At 34.5% G+C, this 8,917-nt stretch overlaps 1 non-coding gene across 1 annotated transcript; it reads left to right on the top strand.

Annotated features, from left to right (window-relative positions):
- The first annotated feature begins 7,779 nt into the window (after positions 1-7,779).
- LOC128040232 (small nucleolar RNA R71) lies at positions 7,780-7,885 on the top strand. The gene has a single exon (XR_008194890.1). It is a non-coding gene; the product is annotated as a small nucleolar RNA R71 (small nucleolar RNA).
- Positions 7,886-8,917: the final 1,032 nt, after the last annotated feature.

Genomic DNA, 8,917 nt, shown 5'->3' with positions numbered 1-8,917 from the left:
ATTGAGTCAGTCAAAATAGATCTTAAAGGTTGTTGAACTGAATAGAGTTTATTCTTTCCTCTTGCTATTTATTTTAAACATGTTTCCTTTGAGTTTTATGTTTTTGACATCAACTATGAAGTTTTAATTCCTATATGGTAGGATGATTTTATTAATTTAATGAGATTTATTTAATTCATGTTGACATATTTTGTGCCTCAGTCGATTATGTTTTCAATTAATATCATGATGCATTTCATTCATATTAATTGAGCGATCCTAACCAGACGACGACTTGTAGACACGTAATTGAAAAGTGCAATGCCCAATTTAGGTCATTAAACCTGACTAAGTTGAGGTTCATAATATCTTTAGTTAGATCTATTATCTTACATGGTTTTTAGGTTCATGTAATTAAACTATTGCAAACGTAAATATCTATGTGACCTTGCATGAATTCTAAGAAACCCTTAGTCTAATATGATTAGTAACATGCATATTTCACTAAGTAAAAGATCCGAGAAGACTTAATTTGGTTTCCAAACCCATAAGAGATAGAGTTGCCATGGAAGTAATTCTGAACATGTTAAGCATGATGAAAGTAAATTGAATTAATTAATATAATGATCCTAGCCCATTTAATGTTGATTGTTTTTGTTGATAAAACCTTCATTCATACATTTAGTTAAATTGCATCTAGATTAAATTGCATTAGGGATCACTCTTTGCATTCAATTAAATTTAATTATCACTATTTATTGAATTTTTTGCATCAAATTATTAATTATAATTTTGCAATTAAATTGGTTAAGCTTATATAATTCTTGTGGAGATGATAACTCATTTTTAATTACTTATTACTTAAACAACTACGTACACTTGCGTAAACCATGTTACAAAGAGCCGAAGGATGAGGATTTGACTGATGTTATAGCAGGTACTTTCATGTCACAATCTACTCCATTATTTTCTTTGGTTGATTTTGGTTCTATTCATTTGTACATCTTAAGAGAATTGGTTTGTAAGTTAGCGACTCCTGTAGAGACTATTGATTTGGGTGTGAGTGTTATTAGCTCTTTTGGTGATAGTGTTATGGTAAACAAAGTTTATTGTAGATGTCTTCTTATGATTCAAGGGCACGTTTTCTCTATTGATCTTATGGAATTTCCCTTCTATGGTTTTGATGTAATACTTGGTATGGACTGGTTAATTGAACATAAAGCTAAGGTAGATTTTGAGACAAAACGAATTACTTTGAGGAATAGTGATAGGTTGGAAACTTTTGTTGTTGGTGAAAGACTGAGTTTTCTGTCTAATATGGTTTTGGCTTTGAAGGTTTTAAGGTTTATTTAGTTTATGTGATGAATTCGGTTAGTAAGGAGTTGAGAGTTCAGGATATTTGCACTATTAAGGATTTTCCTAACGTGTTTCCTGTAGAGTTACTGGCTTTGCCACCGGATCGTGAAGTTGAATTTGGTATTGAGCTCTACCTAGGTACTGTACCTGTGTCCATTGCACCCTATCGCGTGGCACCAAAAGAGCTCAAAGAGTTAAAGATTAAGTTTCAAGAGTTACTTGATAAAGGTTTCATTCGATCGAGTGTATCTCCGTGGGGTGCATCGATTTTGTTTGTAAAGAAGAATGATGGTAAGATGCAGATTTGAATTGATTATAAAAAGTTGAAAAAGTTAACTATTGACCGCCTCTAAATGTACTAACGTCTAGAGTGTATATACTGTAATAAAATAGAGAGTTATGAGGCAGTATCTGCAAGTATACATATCGACTTGCAATATAGATTTTACAACGAAGTAGGTGAGTACTCCGAGGATAGTACCCAAGGGAGGCGAGTACTAAATCAATCTTAACCTGAACAATTAAATATCTAATTAATACTTTAATTCAGTTATAATACGATGATAAAATAAGAGATAATTTTAGGGTTTCTTAAATAAAATAACATAAAAAAATTCAATTTAAAGTGATATAAAGAATAAAGTGAATCAAATCTGAAGATGGGTGATCAGCTCGCTTCAGCAATCCCAATCAATTGTCGTCTTAGGTTCCTCGTCAACCAACAAGTCGCTACACTAGAAGGATCTTCTCATCTTTCACTAACATAATGAGTCAACAAGGACTACTTATCTTCCAACCTCACAGTCCAGACTTGCTTAGGGTAAAGGTGTTCACGAATGGGCAATACCAATTTTGGGTTAATTCCCTTATCTTGTGCCGTGACATTGAAGGGAATTTCTCACTTTCTCTATTCTACTCTCTATGTTGCGATATCGGATCTCTCATATTGCAACAATAGATCTAGTATTGACCCGAAATGCCTTCTAATGGTCTCCTGCACACTTACAAAGTATGTTAGCTCTCCCTTAGGCCCCATTTGGCCCTTAAGGTTAATAAAAGGCTTAATGTCCAAATTTTATTGAATGTAAATAAGACAAAAGAAACTTAATTAAAACATAATGAAAATTCTTGTATTCAAGCTCCTCAAATGTGAAAACTAGTTTAATCTACTACACTGAATCATGACAGATCAAACTCCCACACACTTAAGTCATTGCTTGTCCTCAAGCAACATAAACAAAGATGAAAAAAATAAAAATGGCGAACCTTGAACAAGTATGGTACAAGCAATAATTTCTGAGCATATGACTTGGGCATTTCATGCTTACTAACAATTTGAACATGATGAGTAGTCGGCTTACCACTTTTGATCACAAACATCTAAGTTCAGTATGTTACAAAATGTACAAATATTATGGTTTTCACCAATATGAATCTATCAACAAATCATACAAGTAATTTGATTATTTGTAAAATACAAATAGTCATTTACGCATATGTCTAATATGATGTCCATTCATGTATGAGGATACTTAGGCCACATAGGGCTTTTCGACTTGTAACGTTCTGCAGCTTAGGAAATGTATGGAATTCAAAAATATTAAGCATCAAAAGGTTACAAACACAAAAAATATTTTGGCACATCGTATTTATCCCTATTCTTCCCCTTTAATAACCCGTACCCACTCACTGCCATATTTCTCTTTCTCTCACCTTCATTGTCTATCTATATATAGGAAATCATAACAAGACATAGTAACTACGACTAGCCTATGAGTTTCAGTGCACTAATGAACAATTTTTTTTTCTATTGTTGTGACTTTGTCACTTTTCTTTTTCAATATTTTTCACTCAAGAATGCTTTTTGGCTTTTCAGGTACTTTTTCTATGCGTATGGATTTTCTTTTTGGATTTTTTTCTTGTTTTGCACTTTAGGCTAACCTATAATCCCCATATCTAATCTTTCCCATTTCACTCTATTTTTGCAACCTCCTCCATGATGTACTCACTTAACCCTCAATATGTATGGCTAGACGTCTATAATCGTGTAGTGTAAGACCAAAGAAAAAAGGCAAATACAAATTGATGTTTCTAAGCTTGGGGCTTATAATGTGGTTCATCAAGAAGTGTCAAAGGCTCAAAAATTGGTAGTAAAGGTGAAATATAAATAGGATAGCTTTTTGGCTATGGATGTGTTCCAAACAATGCCTTAGGTCATCCCTAAATATCTCAACATACACAAATTTAATCAACCAAACAAATACAAATTCAACTATTTATCATTCGTACTAGCATGCTCAATTCCTTTTTATTTTCTATATCACTTGGTACAAATGATAGCTTAATACCTATTTACAGTGTAACATATAGAACTTTAGTAGTCTAATAATAAAAAATTTGAAATCTCCTATCATCATGCCAATTTTATTCATAAACACAAGCAACTTATATACATACTTCTAACCAATCACTTGTATTTCTACAAGATCAAGTACACCAAAAGAAAAGAAAAAGAAAAAAAATAAAATTTAAAAACAACCTATGTTACCCCCACACTTTAGTTAACACATTGTCCTCAATGTGAAGCCCATTAAAAGATAAAGAAAGATGTTACCCGATTGATCGTGATCGTTTTAACTACTACTGGTAGGTGCTTCCTCTTTTGATCGTATAATGTTCGAATATGTTTGTGTCTCCTTTGTGTTGGGTTCCTACATAGAAAGTTTCAACAGAATGAAAATTACTAAAATCTACTTATTAATCCTACTCCTACGAAGTCTAAATTAAAATTATCCAAAAATTAATACAAGTCTTTATAAAATTAAAAAAAAAAGTTTAATCATCCTCCTCATCATCCGTCTTTTCATCCTCGTCATCACCCTCTTCTTCTCCTTCTTATTCGCTTTCATATGCTTCTTCATCTTGGTCCATATTTGCCAACCCAAACACGTCAATTGTATAATTGGGAACCCGAATGTTGTTTTTCCTCGTAAATTCTTGAAAACACGGTCTTGATTCCTACATCTACTGAATCATCCAATCTATCTTTGGATGACTGTTCTCACCAACTTCTTGTTGAACTTATGCTAACATTTGTAACGAGGTAGGAATAGCTATTGTTTCTTGTTGTTGCTTGTTCCCATCTTTTATCTATTTGGCCTGTAGCTTGATGTATTTTTGGTACAAGGTGTCCCCAATAATGCCTCAGGATGGTTTTAACCACTGTTACGTGAGGGTCAAGGGTATACCCACCTTTTTTCATAAAGGTGTCACTAGATAGGGAAAGAACATTCCCACCTTCTGCCTACAAATGCATCATCCCATGTTCTGATCAATCCATTTGCCAACACAAACCTATTTTTTCTGCAAAATAGCATAGAGTAAAACTGCTCTAAAAGTATTAATGTTAGAAACATTTAAAGCAAGTACAATTCATGTGCTAATGAATTGAAACCACATCTTAGCTTCAAGAAACATAATGGCTTGATGAAAAGTCACTGGGATATTTATACCTCTACAATACTTCCATTCACCCCTTCCTTCAGTTGAAAATTTTATAATACTATCAATATCTATGTCTCTAAAGTATTCTAAGTCAATTTCATCAATAAAGTCGTCCTCATAGTATGAAGCATTATAGAAGTTACAAATTATTCGAGGGGTTACACATACCTCTTTCCCTCATGCCAATACTGTATCCCATATATGACCTTTAGTATTTCTAGACTTATGGTCCCATAAAGATGCATAAATTTCTTGTACAATGGAGACCATGAAATTATCATTTGGGATCATCTAGAAACGTTCCCATCGATGGTACCTGACCAAATGCCATATTTCTTTACACACGATCATCGATGGATCAAATCCCCTCTCCTGAATGAAAGTTGTCCCTTGAAGTTCATTGAAATACTTTTCAACATTTGGATTTGGAAAATTAGAGGGAGTTTGAACCATCGATGTCTTCGTTTCTATAGTTAGCCTAAATTTCTAGAAGGCATTGTATTTCAAACTTAAGCAAAGAATTCAATAGAATAATAAAAAGTTTGAATTTTGGAACCCTTAACCTTAAGTATATAGTCGAAGTTCATTTGAACTCCTTGCTTTCCCATGATGTTCCCGTTCCTCGTTGCACCGAGTATGATTGAGAAGTTTGTGAAAGGAAATTTTAGAAAAATAGGGGTTTGGGGTTTAACAAGTGTTTAGAGATTTGAGAAATTTTGAGAGATTAGGGTTTGAGCAGTGTTTTTATTAGGGGTAAATATGATTTTAGATTATAAAATAGGGTTTTAAAGGTTTAGAAATTGAGTTAAATTAATCTTTAAGGCATTAGGTTGCGCAATGGGTCGGGTCAACCTTGCTAAAACTTGTAGTGATGTCGCGATAAAGAGGTTATGTGTCGCGACATCCTTGACAGTTTACCAATGTCGTGACACATTTGCCAGTTTGGAGATTTTCGGGGACTGTCAACTACGTCATGACTTGCTATTGTGATGTCGCGATAACGATTTTGTTTTGGCCCAAAACTCTACCTTAAGGATGTAACAATCTAAGGATAAGCCTACATCAAATAAAGGTTAAAATCTAAACTACAGGGTTAGTTAGCTATACAATAATTTACAAATATCATGCAACAATTCACAAATTTTAAGTTATACTGCCATATTTATCCAGTAGTATTGCCAATTCACCCACGGATGATCTTTTTATTCTATTAGCATTCGTTCACCATCCGTCATGTCATTCTACTATTGCATATTTTTCCCGTTTCTTGAACCTTTTTATTCTTTTTGTACTCATAAAATGAAGCATTTCCTTTGATTTGGGGACGTCAGAAAGAGATACATTTTTGCAATACTTCCCTAATTTCCTCTTATTTTCCTTGTTCAGTTGATACACATTTGAAGGTTTCAGTCTCACCATTAATTTTCATTGTGAGCTCATTTTTCTCTAAATCAATGGTGGATCTAAAATTGGCCAGGAAAGGTCTTCCTAGTAAGATTGGTATCTCACGATCTTCCTCAAAATCGGTGCTACAAAATCCGCAAGAATAATAAAGTTTCTCACATTTACTAACACATCTTCTAGTACCCCCTTCGCTTGTATTGAAGACTTGTCAGCCAATTACAATGTTATTTGAGTTGCTTTAAGATTCCCTAACCCGAGTTTTTTGAAAATTTATAAGGGCATTAAATTAATACTAGCTCCTAAATTGCATAAGGCTCTATCAAAGTGAATACTCCCTATTTCTATGGGAATAGTAAAATTGCCCAAGTCTTTCAATTTTCGTGGTACTTGTCTGGAAATGATTACACTACAGGAAGCACTTAAGTTAGCATGTTCTCATACCTTGATTTTCTTATGCCTTGTCATCATCTCCTTTAAAAACTTAGTGTACTTAGGAACCTTCTCAATTAACTCGATCAAAGGTAGGTTAACATTTAAGGTTTTAAACAAATTCAAAAAACTCACCAATTCATTCTCGTCCCTCTTTTGTCTTTGTTTTAATCTTGATGAAAATGGGACTTTTGTGATTTTAGCATATTTAGGTGTCTCTTTTCATAGCTCAGCCGCTGGAGCATTCTCCTCCTCTAGTTCAAGTATGTCTTCCACTTCTAGGGAATTGTCTTAAGGTCCATTAGTATTATCCATAGTTACCTTTGTAGGTATTTCTAGGCTACTCAGTACCTTGCCCGATCAGAGTGTTATAGCTTTCACATGCTCTTTATCTTCCCTCCGTGGATTATTTATGCCTATGCCAATTTGTCTTTGAACATCGCCCACCATGCTCATCACTTGGCTCATTTTATCCTCGAGCTTAGTCAATGTTCTTGTTGAATTGGTGCACTCAAACTGCACCTGCTTGACATTTGTTCTCATTAATTGCATCTCTCCCTCAATTCTATCCAGACGTTGACCACATGTAGTATAATCACTTGGGTTGGTTCTGTCTTGAGGTTTCTACAAATAAGGAGGTTGGTAATTAGTATTTTTAACTTGATTTGAATTGTTACCTCCTTATTGGCTTCCTCCCCATCTCAAGTTCGAGTGATCTCTCCAGCTGAGGTTGTATGTATTTGAATAAGGTTTCCACCCCTATACCCAATATAATTTATATCCTCAGTAGGATTATTGATATAATGGAAGAGTGGCTTGTATCCTTCATGCATAGACGGTGTCAAAGTAGATTAAATACGATTGTGTTTATCCACTAGTTGCTGATACTTATCATCTTCTTGAATAGCTTTGACCGTAGCGGGTTTCTAGCCATTTATTAATAGTTCAGTTGGCCACATACAGGAGTTTAATGCCATATTTTCATTAATTTCATACGCATCCTTGCATGTCCTATTCATAAGGGCTCCTCTTGCTACTCCGTCTAATCTAAATCTTGTGTTTGCATCCAACTCATTATAAAATATCTGCAATCTCATCCACTCAGGAAATCCATGGTGCAGACATTTTTGAATCAAAATTTTGAAATGTTCCCACACCTTATAGAAGCTTTTCCCTTCCATTTTTCTAAAGACAACAATCTCTCTTCTTAATTGAACTACTTTGCTAATCGGGAAAAATTTTGTATGAATTTTCCAACAAGTTCATCCCAAGTCGTGATCGATCCTGGAGCCTGCGAGTCTAACTAACAAAAGGCATTATCAATCTAGAATTTGTACGGCATAGTCCCCTAGAGTTCTCTCATTTCGAGCCATATGCACGTTTACGAGTAGTTATGGTGCTGCTAGGTTTCCTAGGGCGTTATCGTCAGCATCATCGAACAATAGATTGTCACGTGGTACGTTACCTGTAGCGGGAGGCAATTGTTCTTGCATCTATTGTTGCTACTGTCGGTGATTCCTTTGGATTGTTTTCTATAGCTTTGGATTGTTCATTTGCCTAGTTGTTTGAGGATGTATTTCCTTCTGAAATGCCTAAGGGATTACCTCCTTTACGAGGGATTGAACATCAAATAGATTTTGTGCCTGGTTCGAGTATTCCGAATAGACCAGTCTATCGAAGCAATCCTGAAGAAACTAAGGAGTTGCAAAGACAAGTTGAAGATCTCTTAGAGAAAGGGTTGATTCGTGAGAGTTTAAGCCCTTGTGCGGTTCCTGTACTTCTCGTCCCAAAAAAAGATGGTTCTTGGAGAATGTGTGTTGATTGTCGTGCTATCAACAAGATTACGGTAAAGTATCGATATCCAATTCCTCGATTAGATGATATGTTGGATGAGCTTAATGGTGCATGCATTTTCTCTAAAATTGACTTAAAAAGTGGTTACCATCAAATAAGAATGAAACAAGGTGATGAATGGAAAACTGCTTTTAAGACTAAGTATAGCCTGTATGAGTGGTTAGTCATGCCATTTGGCTTAACTAATGCTCCTAGCACATTCATGAGATTAATTAACCACATACTTACACCTTTTTTAGGAAAATTTGTCGTTGTGTATTTTGGTGATATACTGATTTATAGCAAAACTTTGAATGATCATGTTAGGCATGTTAAATTAGTATTGGATGTGTTAAGGCATGAACGACTCTTTGCTAATCTTGAAAAATGCACATTTTGTATGGATAAGCTT

This window comes from Gossypium raimondii, chromosome 3 (assembly GCF_025698545.1).
Source record: "Gossypium raimondii isolate GPD5lz chromosome 3, ASM2569854v1, whole genome shotgun sequence".
Lineage (NCBI taxonomy): Eukaryota > Viridiplantae > Streptophyta > Magnoliopsida > Malvales > Malvaceae > Gossypium > Gossypium raimondii.
This window is presented reverse-complemented; position numbering and strand designations above follow the sequence as displayed.